This window comes from Caretta caretta, chromosome 14, assembly GCF_965140235.1.
Source record: "Caretta caretta isolate rCarCar2 chromosome 14, rCarCar1.hap1, whole genome shotgun sequence".
Classification (NCBI taxonomy): Eukaryota; Metazoa; Chordata; order Testudines; family Cheloniidae; genus Caretta; species Caretta caretta.
In genome coordinates, this window is record NC_134219.1 from 49,128,029 (window position 1) to 49,141,988 (window position 13,960).

Sequence of the window (13,960 nt, forward strand, 5' to 3'; positions counted from 1 at the left end):
CACCTAATGCGCCACCCGCAGGAGGGTTGGGAGCCTGCAGGTGCCGCCGGGGGGCTCCCCGCACCGGCCCACGGGGGCCCACGGGGGGGAAGGGGGGAGGGAGGTGGCGTACTGCGCGGGAAACTACCCACAGCCTCGGCCCGTCAGAGTCTGCCCGTGCCAGGCTCGCGGCCCTAGAGGGGGAGACAGACGGGGGGTGCGTTGGAAGCAGAGGGCGAGTGACCGGGCCCCTCGGTGGTGGGGGTGGCAGCCGGTGCAGTCAGTCTGGGTGGGGCTGGGAGGACTCTGGTGTGGGGGTTGCCAACCCTCCAGGATGGTCCTGGAGTTTCCAAGAATTACAAATTAGTCTTTCATTAAAGATTACGTCATGTGATGGCACCTCCAGGAACACGGCCAACCACAACGGGCCACCCCACTGGCTGTGTGGGGGCTGGGCTGGGCTGCCGAGGGCAGAGTGTGTATCGAACGCAGCCTGGTAATAAACCGTTTGATTTACCACCCACTCCCCGTTCCTGCTCGCAGCCTGAACCGGGCTGATGCCCCGAGCTGGGCCGCTCGCTCCTTCCCCGAGGCTCGACCCCTCCGTGGGCCTGCCTCTGGCTGGGGCCCTGCTGGGGCCTCCTGGGGGCCGCAGCCGCTGGTGAGTACGGGAGGGAACAGGAGGGGGCGAGGCGGGGCTGAGGCCTGGTACCCAAAGGCAGAGCTGTCCGACCCACCTCCTGCCCGCCGTCTGCTGGGAGCGAGACAAGAGTGGGAGCCAGGCAAGGCCGTGGATTGATTGAGGTGTCGCCTTCCTTCCCTCTCCCATGCTCCGGCACGGCGGGCGCTCGGCGGTTCTCCAGCCCCAGGCCAGGCTGGGCACCAGCCCAGAGATTGCCTGGGGGGACATGGGGCTGGGTAAATAACGAGGCCGGCACCGTGGCTCCCAGACAGACCTGGGACCGAAGGGGGGGATTTTACAACCCTGAATGTTTGCAGCCTTTGGCTCAGATGCGGTGGGGGTGGGGGGCTCCGACCTGGCGCCAGGTGACTTTCCCAGTGGGATGAGACTGTCCTTCCCGCGGGCCCCTCCGCCTCTCGGCACCTTCTCACCCGAGCCCGGCGAGAATTTTGCAGCCAACATGTTTTTTCAGCCAAAAAAGCCGCTTTGGCTACGCAAACATTTGGTGAGCTTGTGTTGATGTAGCCAAATGCTCCCCTCCAAAAACGCAACTCTTGCGGGGGGGGAGGGGGGAGGTTGTTTCAAAATTACTTTTTCTTTTGAAATGTCCCAAAAACATGAAAATCATTTTAAAAAGCTCGGAATCTAAACAACTCGTTCTGTTTGAGACTGAACAAAACCTTTGTGTCCCTTGGAATTAATTCTTCCCTCGCCTGAGTCACTGAAAAATTTCGGTTTTGGTTCAGCCCTCAACACGTCGTTTTTGAAAGCGCCAGAGGCCCAGAAACTCCTTTATTCCCACAGCTGCACGGGTGACCCGGCCACGCTGTCTCCTGCCAGACCACCACTTCCCTGGCTCGGTTTCTCTCTCAGTTTGACGGTTGACTTGGGAGTGTGAGAAAGCTGGGTCAGGAACTGTCCCGCAGCTCCGGAGAGCACCCCCAGCTCCAGCCCTGTGACATGGCTGGTGACCTGCTTTCGAAGAGCCGTCACGGGCGACTGGCAGGCGCTGAGAAGCAGGAGGCAGAGAGCACAGCTGCAGTGGATGGACCTGCAGGTGCAAAGCTGGTTTAGAGAGGGAGCTGGAGGTTGGGACTGGCTGGACCCACCAGCAGCCCCTAGCTAAGGGGGCGTCCAGCTGAGCCGGGGCAGGCTGCATCCTTGGGCAGAGGGTGGGTGCCCAGCAGGGGCAGGGCTGGCGAGCGACGAGGGCTGGGGTGACGGGCCGCAGGGACCCCGCTCAGGGCAGCCCTGGGGTGCAGGATGTGGTGGAGCGGTCGTGAGGAGGTGTGGAGACTGGCTGGCAGGGGCCAGGGAGTGGGAGCTCTCGGGCAGGGGACCGGCAGAGGGAGAACAGACCTGGGGATGCGGTTAAAAGCTGCCCGGACACAGGGCTCTTCCTGGCCTCTGCCAGGGGCCTGGGTCCACCCCTGAGCAGGCAGGACGGATGGGGGTCTGGCCTGGGGCAGAACGGATGGGCAATGTGGCTCGCTCTGGGGACTGAAGGAGGGGGAAGTAAGGCAGGCCCCACCTGTCACATTGCGGCTGGCTCCGGGAGGGCATGGGGGGTGGGGAGGGGGGCTACGACAAGCCCTCGTGCCAGAGACTCTTGGAGAAGGACCCTGACATGTGGTTGGGGGTGGCCCTGGGGCCAGGGAGGTGCCGTGTGCTGGCCTCCTACGCCCCGGGAAGAGGTGGCCGAGCTGTGACCCGCAGGATAACGCTGCAGTCTCCATGACATCAGCGCAATGGTTAATCCCGCTCCTTACCACAGGAACTTTTGCTCCTGTTCTCCCCACCGAGGCCTTGTGTCCACGCAGGGATCTCTTAGGCCGTGTCTGCCCTGGTGGCGGCCAGTCGGTCCTGTGGGCCGCCGGGAAAGGCAGGCTGTGTCCGCACCGCGGGGTGGGAGGCTCTGGCGGGGGGAGGCAGCGGGACGCAGGTCTGCCACACACAGCAGTGGAGACGTGGGAGGTCGCGCTCAGGCCTGTAGAGAGCCGGGTCGGGTCTGGCCTGTCTGCACTCGCCTACGCTGGGCCTCGCCGCCTGCGCGGCTGGCGTCCCCATGGCAGCAGAGCGGGCAGGGGCCATACGAGACACACTGCCCACCTGTGGCTGCAGCCTTTAAAATAGCCGGTGCCCCTGCAGTTAGCACCTGTAGCCCCCGGCATCCTCAGAGAGGGCAGAGTTAAGGGCGTTGGCACCCGTCGGGGTCCCAGCCTGGCCCCCTAACCACCAAACTGTCCCTCATCCACTTCAGCCCCTGTTGCCGCCCTGGCTGTGTTCTCTGGCCCTCCGGAGGCGGCTTTGTGTCACTCTGCAGAGGGCGTCTTTGACCCCCACCACGTGCCGTAGTGCACCAGTGGTCGCCCAACTCCCCCTCAGCCCAGGGGCTTTCTCTCTCCCGGGGGCCCTGCTCCTCTGCCTCTAATGCCCCCCTTCCCCAGGGGGTCTGGACTGAGCAGGCCCATGGGACACTGGCAGTGACAGCCTTCTCTGGCAGCTCCCCCAGGTTCAATCTCAGCTCTCATTTCAAAATACAGTAAAACTCCTGGCTCTTCCAATGGCTAAAAAAACCTCCCAGCTGTGACCTTAATGGGGTGGGGGAGGCTTTCTCACTGGCTACAGCCAGCCTGAGCCAATAGCCCTGCAAGGACTGAGCTGCCCCATTCATCTCAATGGGTATGTTAACTCTGAACCCTAATGATGGTGATGGAACACACTGACATTTCTCAATATATCACCGCTGAACATTTTACCAGAAGCCTCTGGTTTTTCTGGCATTGTGGGTGAGGTTTGGGGACAGCCCTGCCCCACTGCTCTGACCCCCATGGCTGCTGCATCCCCTTTTCCACTGACTCTGCAAGCCTATCACTAGGGGTAGCAGAGGGGGGTTAAGGATAGGGGTGTGATTGGAGATGGGGGCTCAGCCTGACCCATGGGAGCAAACTCCTCCTCCCCTGGATAAAGGGTTAAGAGGGCCCTTAACTTGTCTTTCCCACTGGTCCAGAGCCCCACACCTTGGACATCTTGTTCACTGCACTGAACGAGCCGGACGTGACTTATAGGTTCTTCATGCTTAGCAAAGTGGAGAATCTCGAATTCGCCTCCTACGGCAGCGACACACGAGAGACGAAACCCAAGAGCGAGTGGGGAGAACAGGCTCTTGGCACAAGATATTTAAGGAAGAAGTCCCAGGGACATGGGGGATTCTCTGTGGAGGCTGGATACTCCGTTCTGGAGTTAGATCAGGAGTGATGGGCTCCCTGCGGCAGTGCCGGGGTGCACCCGATGCCCTGTGTGAGCTGGGCCCAGTCACTCTGTATCGCTGGCCTCAGTTTCCCCATCTGTGACCCAGGGACAATGGCCCAGCCCTGTTGCATGGGGTGAGGGGGATACATGTATAGGGATGGGGAGGGGCCGGAGCTGTAGATGTACCAACAATTAGACAATATCCTGCACCGTTTTTCTCCCTGTCTCTCCCTCGTGGATTCACACCCTGCAGCTGCACGTGAACTGTGCGCTGGACGGGGACACCCCCGTGCGAGGCCACTTTCGCTTTGCTTTCGACGGGCAGGATTTCCTCGTCCTGGAGAGAAACCAATCCGCGTGGGCCCCGCTGGCACCCGGAGCCCTCAACGAGACGCTCTACCGGGAGGCCGGTCACACCTGGACCCTGCTTGCAAAGCAGTCCCTGCAGGGGCGGGCGTGGCCACGCTGAGGAGCCTGCTGCGGGGCGGGACGGAGGCCCCGGGACGGCAGGGTGAGTCCGAGCAGCCTTCCGCTTCCCACCCCGGGCCCTGCCCTTCCCCGGTAGCAGAGCCCAGCAAAGCCAGGCCGCGCCTTGCGACGAAGGGCTGATGGGTGGAGCTCGACCAACAGCTTTTAACATCCCACAAACCCTTGCTTCCTTCGCCGGATGGTGCACCCCGGGGTGACCCTCTCCCAGCTCAGCCTGTGGAACTCACTGCCACGGTCACAGGCCGGGAACTGACGGAGAGTCACAAAGACGCTGGACTCTTGTGAGCCACAAAAATACCCAGACTAGTTATTCCTGGCTGTTGCCGGCTTGTGTTCTCCCTGTGTCAGGACACAAGGACAAGGGGACGCTCAGGCTTGTCTACACTACCAAGCTGTCAACAAAACCTTTATCTTTCACGGGTGCTTAAAAAAGCCGCCCCCCGCCCCAAAAGACAGAAGTTTTGCCTTGGCAAGTGGGAGTGTGAACGCAGCTTTTTCGGCAGGAGCACTCTCCTGTCCCCAAAGCAAATGCCGCTCGCGGGACTGGAAGTATTCTGTCGGCCAAAGTGCCAACAAAGCGCGTTTACACACTCCGACGTTCAGTTGACGCACCCTTGTCGCTAAAAGCTGCGTGGTGTAGACCAGCCCTCCGTGGAACTGAAAGGGGGCAAGTTCCCACCTACTCACACCCAATAAAAGGACGCACATGGGATTGGCCTGTGGAACTCTCTGCCACAGGATGTTGCAGAGGCCAAGAACGGAGCATGATACAGCAAGGGAAACTTCTGTGACTCGCCACAATATCCAGAATAAAGAACAGGAGGACTCGTGGCACCTTAGAGACTAACCAATTTATTGGAGCGTGAGCTTTCGTGAGCTACAGCTCACTTCATCGGATGCCTGCAGTGGACAATACAGGGGGAGATTTATATACACAGAGAACAGGAAACAAGGAGTGTTGCCGTACACCCCATAGCGAAGGAGATCAGGTCAGGTGAGCTATTACTAGCGGGGGGGGGAACTTTCTCGCTTGGGGGGACCCCCCCCCCCCCGAGCGCAGCACGGTCCAGCACTGGGACTCGCTCCACGAGCCACGCTAACGAGTCACCAGCGAAGACGGGCCCTCAGGCAAGGCTACAGCACCGGAGGCGGTGGCTGGACCTGAGGAGTCCTCGGGAGGCATCTTGGCAGCCCCCACCCCCCGCCCCGGGACCCAGTGGGAGGCGCTGCCGGGGGGGCTTCAGGCCAGGAGACGTCTGGAGCGGACCTCACTCACCTGAGCAGCGGCTGGGGCTACGGCGAGTGTCTGACCCTGTGACCCCCCCGCCCCCCCGCAGTCACCGCTCCTGCCCCATGCTGGGGCTACGGTGAGTGTCTGACCCTGTGTCATAAATATAAAGGGAAGGGTAAACCCCTTTGAAATCCCTCCTGGCCAGGGGAAAGCTCCTCTCACCTGTAAAGGGTTAAGAAGCTAAAGGTAACCTCGCTGGCACCTGACCAAAATGACCAATGAGGAGACAAGATACTTTCAAAAGCTGGGAGGAGGGAGAGAAACAAAGGGTCTCTGTCTGTCTGTAGTCGTCTTGGCCAGGGACAGAACAGGAATGGAGGCTTAGAACTTTTAGTAAGTAATCTAGCTAGGTATGTGTTAGATTATGATTTCTTTAAATGGCTGAGAAAAGAATTGTGCTGAATAGAATAACTATTTCTGTCTGTGTATCTTTTTTGTAACTTAAGGTTTTGCCTAGAGGGGTTCTCTATGTTTTTGAATCTAATTACCCTGTAAGATATCTACCATCCTGATTTTACAGGGGGGATTTCTTTATTTCTATTTACTGCTATTTTTTATTAAAAGTCTTCTTGTAAAAAACTGAATGCTTTTTCATTGTTCTCAGATCCAAGGGTTTGGGTCTGTGGTCACCTATGCAAATTGGTGAGGCTTTTTATCCAACATTTCCCAGGAGAGGGGGGGGTGCAAGTGTTGGGAGGATTGTTCATTGTTCTTAAGATCCAAGGGTCTGGGTCTGTAGTCACCTAGGCAAATTGGTGAGGCTTTTTACCAAACCTTGTCCAGGAAGTGGGGTGCAAGGTTTTGGGAAGTATTTTGGGGGGAAAGACGCGTCCAAACAGCTCTTCCCCAGTAACCAGTATTAGTTTGGTGGTGGTAGCGGCCATTCCAAGGATAACGGGTGTAATATTTTGTACCTTGGGGAAGTTTTGACCTAAGCTGGTAAAGATAAGCTTAGGAGGTTTTTCATGCAGGTCCCCACATCTGTACCCTAGAGTTCAGAGTGGGGGAGGAACCTTGACATGGTGGCACAGTGGTGGGATTAACCTGAAATCATTTGAGATCCAGTTGAGATTTTTTGAACTAGAAATACAGATTTTAAAAAGGAAATTTTTTTTTCTTTGGAAAGAAAGTCCAGAAAGCAGCTTTGAAACTGAAAGCAGCTTGGTTTCTCTCTGCTTTGTGGCCAAGCAGAGACAAAAGGGGATTATCTTGTGAATTGCAGGTTTTCTTTGCCTGGAGGCAGGGTACTTAACTCCTGCAGGGAAATTCACAGTCTTCCAACCCAGAGGTTTTTTTTTTTCTTTTCTTCCTAAAAGTAAATAGGGGGTGTGTGTTCTACCCATTTGCTTTTCCTTTGGGCTGGGTAAGCAGGTTTCCAAGTAGTTGGGGGTTTTTTGCTTTAATTTGGGCCCAGAGCAGAGACAAGGGAATTGTCTTTTTCTGTAGGCTGACAGTCACTATCAGAGAATAGGTATTCTATTCCAGCACAGCAAAATTTTACAGCCACGTTTTGTTTGTTTATTTCTAAACCTCGGGTGTAAAGTTAGTTAAAAACAGAGAGGTTAGAATGACCAAATCCTCAGCTTGACTACAGCTGGAATTAGCCAAATTTCAGGCTGAGGAAAGACAAAGGGAACATGAAAGACAGATAGAACTCATGCAGCTGAAGAAGGAACAAGAAAGGGAGGCAGAACAACACCAAGAGGCTGCCCACAAGAGGGAAATGGAGGCAAGGAAGCATGTGGAGGAGGAGAGGGAAAAAGAGAGGAAGCATGTGGAGGAGGAGAAGGAAAAAGAGAGGAAGCATGTGGAGGAGATGGAGAGGATAAAGGCCCAGCAGAATATACCAACAAACCCTAGCAATCCTTCTCCAGGTACCACTTCCCATCCCAGAAAGTTCCCCACCTACAAGGCAGGTGATGATACTGAGGCCTTAGAAAACTTCGAAAGGGCCTGCCTTGGGTACAACCTCTCTACTGACCAATACATGGTAGAGCTCAGGCCGCAGCCCAGTGGACCCTTAGCTGAGGTGGCAGCTGAAATGCCTAAAGAACACATGAACAAGTATGAACTGTTTAAATCCAAGGCGAGAGTCAGAATGGGGATAACACCCGAGCAGTCTCGTCGGAGGTTCAGAGCCCTAAGGTGGAAACCAGACATGTCATTTACCCGACATGCCTACCACATTGTGAAACATTGGGATGCCTGGATATCAGGAGCAAGTGTCGAATCTCCAGTAAATTTGCCCTTCCTAATGCAAATGGAACAATTCTTAGAGGGTGTTCCTGAGGAAATAGAAAGATACATCCTAGATGGGAAACCCAAAACTGTAATTGAGGCAGGAGAGATTGGAGCCAGATGGGTGGAGGTGGCAGAGAAGAAGAAAACTGGTCGCAGTTGGAGCGGAGACCAGAAGGGACCACCCCAGACCACACCCTATTACCGGGGGCCGCCCAAAGCCCCACCTACCTCCCAAAGAACCCTCCAGACCCCTTATCGTCCCACCACCCCGTTCTCCAGCAACCCTCCTCGCCCCAGTGACCCGTCAGCTGGACGATGTTTTAAGTGTAACGAGCTGGGGCATGTAAAGGCCAACTGCCCCAAGAACCCCAACAGATTACAGTTCATTGCACCAGAATCACACCAGAGGTCCACAGGCCCAGATACCTCCCAGATACCCTTGGAGCGGAGGGAAACTGTGAGTGTGGGCGGGAAGAAGGTCACCGCGTGGAGGGACACCGGAGCACAAGTGTCAGCTATCCATGCTTCCTTAGTGGACCCCAATTTAATCAACCCAGAGATCCAAGTGACGATTCAACCCTTCAAGTTCAACTCTTTCAATTTGCCTACAGCCAAGTTGCCTGTCCAGTACAAGGGCTGGTCAGGAATGTGGACTTTTGCAGTCTATGATGATTATCCCATCCCCATGCTGTTGGGGGAAGACTTGGCCAATCATGTGAAGCAGGCCAAGAGGGTGGGAATGGTCACCCGCAGCCAGGCTAAACAAGCCGTGAGGCCTAGCTCTGTTCCGGAAACTTTTATCAGGACCCAGTCAGAGGTGATGGACCTGGACCCCAGGCCAATGTCTGCAACAGCAGTAGTGGATCCAGTCCCAGAGACCCAGACGGAACCAGTCCCAGAACCGGAACCAGCCGAACAACCAACACCAGACCCCGTGTCAGCACTGAATCCAGTACTTGCAACCTCAACAACAGAGGGCCCCACCGAACCTGAACTGGCAGCAGCCGATAACCCGACCCAAGAGGCTCAGCCGGAGCCTGAATCCCAACATAGTGCACCAGCGGAGAGCGGTTCACAGTCAACAGAAACAGCTCCATCCCCTATATCGCTTCCAGAGGGACCAAGCCTAGGTCCACAATCCCATGAGGAACTGATGTCCCCAGCATCAAGGGAACAGTTCCAGACCGAACAGGAAGCAGATGAAAGCCTCCAGAGAGCTTGGACGGCGGCACGGAGCAACCCACCGCCTCTCAGCTCTTCTAATCGATCCAGGTTTGTTATAGAAAGAGGACTTTTATACAAGGAAACTCTTTCTGGTGGACACCAGGAAGACTGGCATCCTCAGAGACAGTTGGTAGTTCCAACTAAATACCGGGCCAAGCTCTTGAGCTTAGCCCACGATCACCCTAGTGGCCATGCTGGGGTGAACAGGACCAAAGACCGTTTGGGGGGATCATTCCACTGGGAGGGAATGGGCAAGGATGTTTCTACCTATGTCCAGTCTTGTGAGGTGTGCCAAAGAGTGGGAAAACCCCAAGACCAGGTCAAAGCCCCTCTCCAGCCACTCCCCATCATTGAAGTTCCATTTCAGCGAGTAGCTGTGGATATTCTGGGTCCTTTTCCGAAAAAGACACCCAGAGGAAAGCAGTACATACTGACTTTCATGGATTTTGCCACCCGATGGCCGGAAGCAGTAGCTCTAAGCAACACCAGGGCTAAAAGTGTGTGTCAGGCACTAGCAGACATTTTTGCCAGGGTAGGTTGGCCTTCCGACATCCTCACAGATGCAGGGACTAATTTCCTGGCAGGAACTATGAAAAACCTTTGGGAAGCTCATGGGGTAAATCACTTGGTTGCCACTCCTTACCACCATCAAACAAATGGCCTGGTGGAGAAGTTTAATGGAACTTTGGGGGCCATGATACGTAAATTTGTAAATGAGCACTCCAATGATTGGGACCTAGTGTTGCAGCAGTTGCTCTTTGCCTACAGAGCTGTACCACATCCCAGTTTAGGGTTTTCCCCATTTGAACTTGTATATGGCCGTGAGGTTAAGGGGCCATTGCAGTTGGTGAAGCAGCAATGGGAGGGATTTACACCGTCTCCAGGAACTAACATTCTGGACTTTGTAACCAACCTACAAAACACCCTCCGAACCTCTTTAGCCCTTGCTAGAGAAAACTTACAGGATGCTCAAAAAGAGCAAAAAGCCTGGTATGATAAACATGCCAGAGAGCGTTCCTTCAAAGTAGGAGACCAGGTCATGGTCTTAAGGGCGCTCCAGGCCCATAAAATGGAAGCATCGTGGGAAGGGCCATTCACGGTCCAGGAGCGCCTGGGAGCCGTTAATTATCTCATAGCATTCCCCACCTCCAACCGAAAGCCCAAGGTGTACCATATTAATTCTCTAAAGCCCTTTTATTCCAGAGAATTAAAGGTTTGTCAGTTTACAGCCCAGGGAGGAGACGATGCTGAGTGGCCTGAAGGTGTCTACTACGAAGGGAAATGTGCTGGTGGTGTGGAAGAGGTGAACCTCTCCATGAACCTTGGGCGTATGCAGCGACAGCAGATCCAGGAGCTGTGCACTAGGTACGCGCCAACGTTCTCAGCCACCCCAGGACTGACTGAACGGGCATACCACTCCATTGACACAGGTAATGCTCACCCAATTAGGGTCCAACCTTACCGGGTGTCTCCTCAAGCTAAAACTGCTATAGACCGGGAGATCCAGGATATGTTACAGATGGGTGTAATCCACCCCTCTAACACTGCATGGGCATCTCCAGTGGTTCTAGTTCCCAAACCAGATGGGGAAATACGTTTTTGCGTGGACTACCGTAAGCTAAATGCTGTAACTCGCCCAGACAACTATCCAATGCCACGCACAGATGAACTATTAGAGAAACTGGGACGGGCCCAGTTCATCTCTACCTTGGACTTAACCAAGGGGTACTGGCAGGTACCGCTAGATGAAGGCTGACCTTTCCTTGGCAGATTCATCACACATCTCGGGCTGTATGAATTTAATGTACTCCCTTTCGGGCTGCGAAATGCACCCGCCACTTTCCAAAGACTTGTAGATGGTCTCCTAGCGGGATTAGGAGAATATGCAGTCGCCTACCTTGACGATGTGGCCATATTTTCGGATTCCTGGGCAGACCACCTGGAACATCTACAAAAAGTCCTTGAGCGCATAAGGGAGGCAGGACTAACTGTTAAGGCTAAGAAGTGTCAAATAGGCCTAAACAGAGTGACTTACCTTGGACACCAGGTGGGTCAAGGAACTATCAGCCCCCTACAGGCCAAAGTGGATGCTATCCAAAAGTGGCCTGTCCCAAAGTCAAAGAAACAGGTTCAATCCTTCTTAGGCTTGGCCGGTTATTACAGATGATTTGTACCGCACTACAGCCAAATCGCTGCCCCACTGACAGACCTAACCAAAAAGAAACAGCCAAATGCTGTTCAGTGGACCGGAAAGTGTCAGAAGGCCTTTAACAAGCTTAAAGTGACACTCATGTCTGACCCTGTACTAAGGGCCCCAGACTTTGACAAACCGTTCCTAGTAACCACAGATGCGTCCGAGCGTGGTGTGGGAGCAGTTTTAATGCAGAAAGGACCTGATCAAGAATTCCACCCTGTAGTGTTTCTCAGCAAAAAACTGTCTGAGAGGGAAAGCAACTGGTCAGTCACTGAAAAAGAATGTTATGCCATTGTCTACGCTCTGGAAAAGCTACGCCCATATGTTTGGGGACGGCGTTTCCACCTGCAAACCGACCATGCTGCACTAAAGTGGCTTCACACCGTCAAAGAAACTAACAAAAAACTTCTTCGGTGGAGTTTAGCTCTCCAAGATTTTGATTTCGACATCCAACACATCTCAGGAGCTTCTAACAAAGTGGCTGATGCACTCTCCCGTGAAAGTTTCCCAGAATCAACTGGTTAAAATCGTCCTTGAGATGTGGAAAATATTGTTAGTCTTTATGTACTTGGTAGTATATTTAGAGATGCATGTGTCTTATTAACTCTGTTTTCCTAGAGCTCCAGGAAGAAATCCCAGCCAGTGTTTCACCCTAGCTGAGATTTGGGGGGCGTGTCATAAATATAAAGGGAAGGGTAAACCCCTTTGAAATCCCTCCTGGCCAGGGGAAAGCTCCTCTCACCTGTAAAGGGTTAAGAAGCTAAAGGTAACCTCGCTGGCACCTGACCAAAATGACCAATGAGGAGACAAGATACTTTCAAAAGCTGGGAGGAGGGAGAGAAACAAAGGGTCTGTGTCTGTCTGTAGTCGTCTTGGCCAGGGACAGAACAGGAATGGAGTCTTAGAACTTTTAGTAAGTAATCTAGCTAGGTATGTGTTAGATTATGATTTCTTTAAATGGCTGAGAAAAGAATTGTGCTGAATAGAATAACTATTTCTGTCTGTATATCTTTTTTGTAACTTAAGGTTTTGCCTAGAGGGGTTCTCTATGTTTTTGAATCTAATTACCCTGTAAGATATCTACCATCCTGATTTTACAGGGGGGATTTCTTTATTTCTATTTACTGCTATTTTTTATTAAAAGTCTTCTTGTAAAAAACTGAATGCTTTTTCATTGTTCTCAGATCCAAGGGTTTGGGTCTGTGGTCACCTATGCAAATTGGTGAGGCTTTTTATCCAACATTTCCCAGGAAAGGGGGGGTGCAAGTGTTGTGAGGATTGTTCATTGTTCTTAAGATCCAAGGGTCTGGGTCTGTAGTCACCTAGGCAAATTGGTGAGGCTTTTTACCAAACCTTGTCCAGGAAGTGGGGTGCAAGGTTTTGGGAAGTATTTTGGGGGGAAAGACGCGTCCAAACAGCTCTTCCCCAGTAACCAGTATTAGTTTGGTGGTGGTAGCGGCCATTCCAAGGATAACGGGTGTAATATTTTGTACCTTGGGGAAGTTTTGACCTAAGCTGGTAAAGATAAGCTTAGGGGGTTTTTTCATGCAGGTCCCCACATCTGTACCCTAGAGTTCAGAGTGGGGGAGGAACCTTGACACCCTGTGACCCCCCCCCCCCCCGCAGTCACCGCTCCTGCCCCATGCTGGGGCTACGGTGAGTGTCTGACACCCCCCCCCCGCAGTCACTGCTCCTGCCCCATGCTGGGGCTACGGCGAGTGTCTGACCCTGTGACACCCCCCCCCCCCCCCGCAGTCACCGCTCCTGCCCCATGCTGGGGTTACGGTGAGTGTCTGACCCTGTGACCCCCCCCCGCCCACAGTCACTGCTCCTGCCCCATGCTGGGCAACGGGGAAGCCCCCTCCCCCACCCCCAGTGAGGGGCAGCAGCAGGGGAGGTGGCCACACATGATGGCAGCCCCCACCCCAGCCCCCAGCGCGGGGGAGGCAAGGGGGCTTCCTGGACCTGGGAGGGGCCCATGGAGCACGTGCAGTGACAGTGGTGGGGGGGAGTGTGCTGGCGGGGGGGGGGCCCTCCCCCAGAGCTCACTGCTGCCGGCGGGGAGAGGGCTGGGGGGAGTCCTCCTCTCTGGCCCCAGCCCCGGCGCAGCCTGCCTGCCCCCAAACTCCTCATCCCCGGCCCCACCACGCCCCAGAGGCCGCACCCCCAGCCAGAGCCCTCACACCCTGCACCCCAACCCTCAGCCCCAGGCCTGAGCCCCCTCCTGCACCCCAACTCCCTCCCAGAGCCCGTCCCCCTCACCCCAACCCCCTGCCCCAGCCCAGACCCCACCCCCCAACTCCCTCCCAGAGCCTGCCCCCCACACCTGCTCCTGCCCCCCAACCCCCTGCCCCAACCCAGATCCCACACCCTGCACCCAAACGCCCCCCCAGAGCCCAACGCCTCCTCCCTCTCGTACCCAAACTTCCTCCCAGACCCTTAGGGAGGTGGCGGGGGGGGGGGGGAAGCAGGGGGGCTGGGAGCCTGGACTCCTGGGTTCTGTCCCAGCTCTGGGAGGGGAGTGCGGGCTGGTGGATTAGAGCAAGGAGGGCTGGGAGCCAGGACTCCTGGGTTCTCTCCCCAGCTCTGGGAGGGAAGTGGGGGCTAG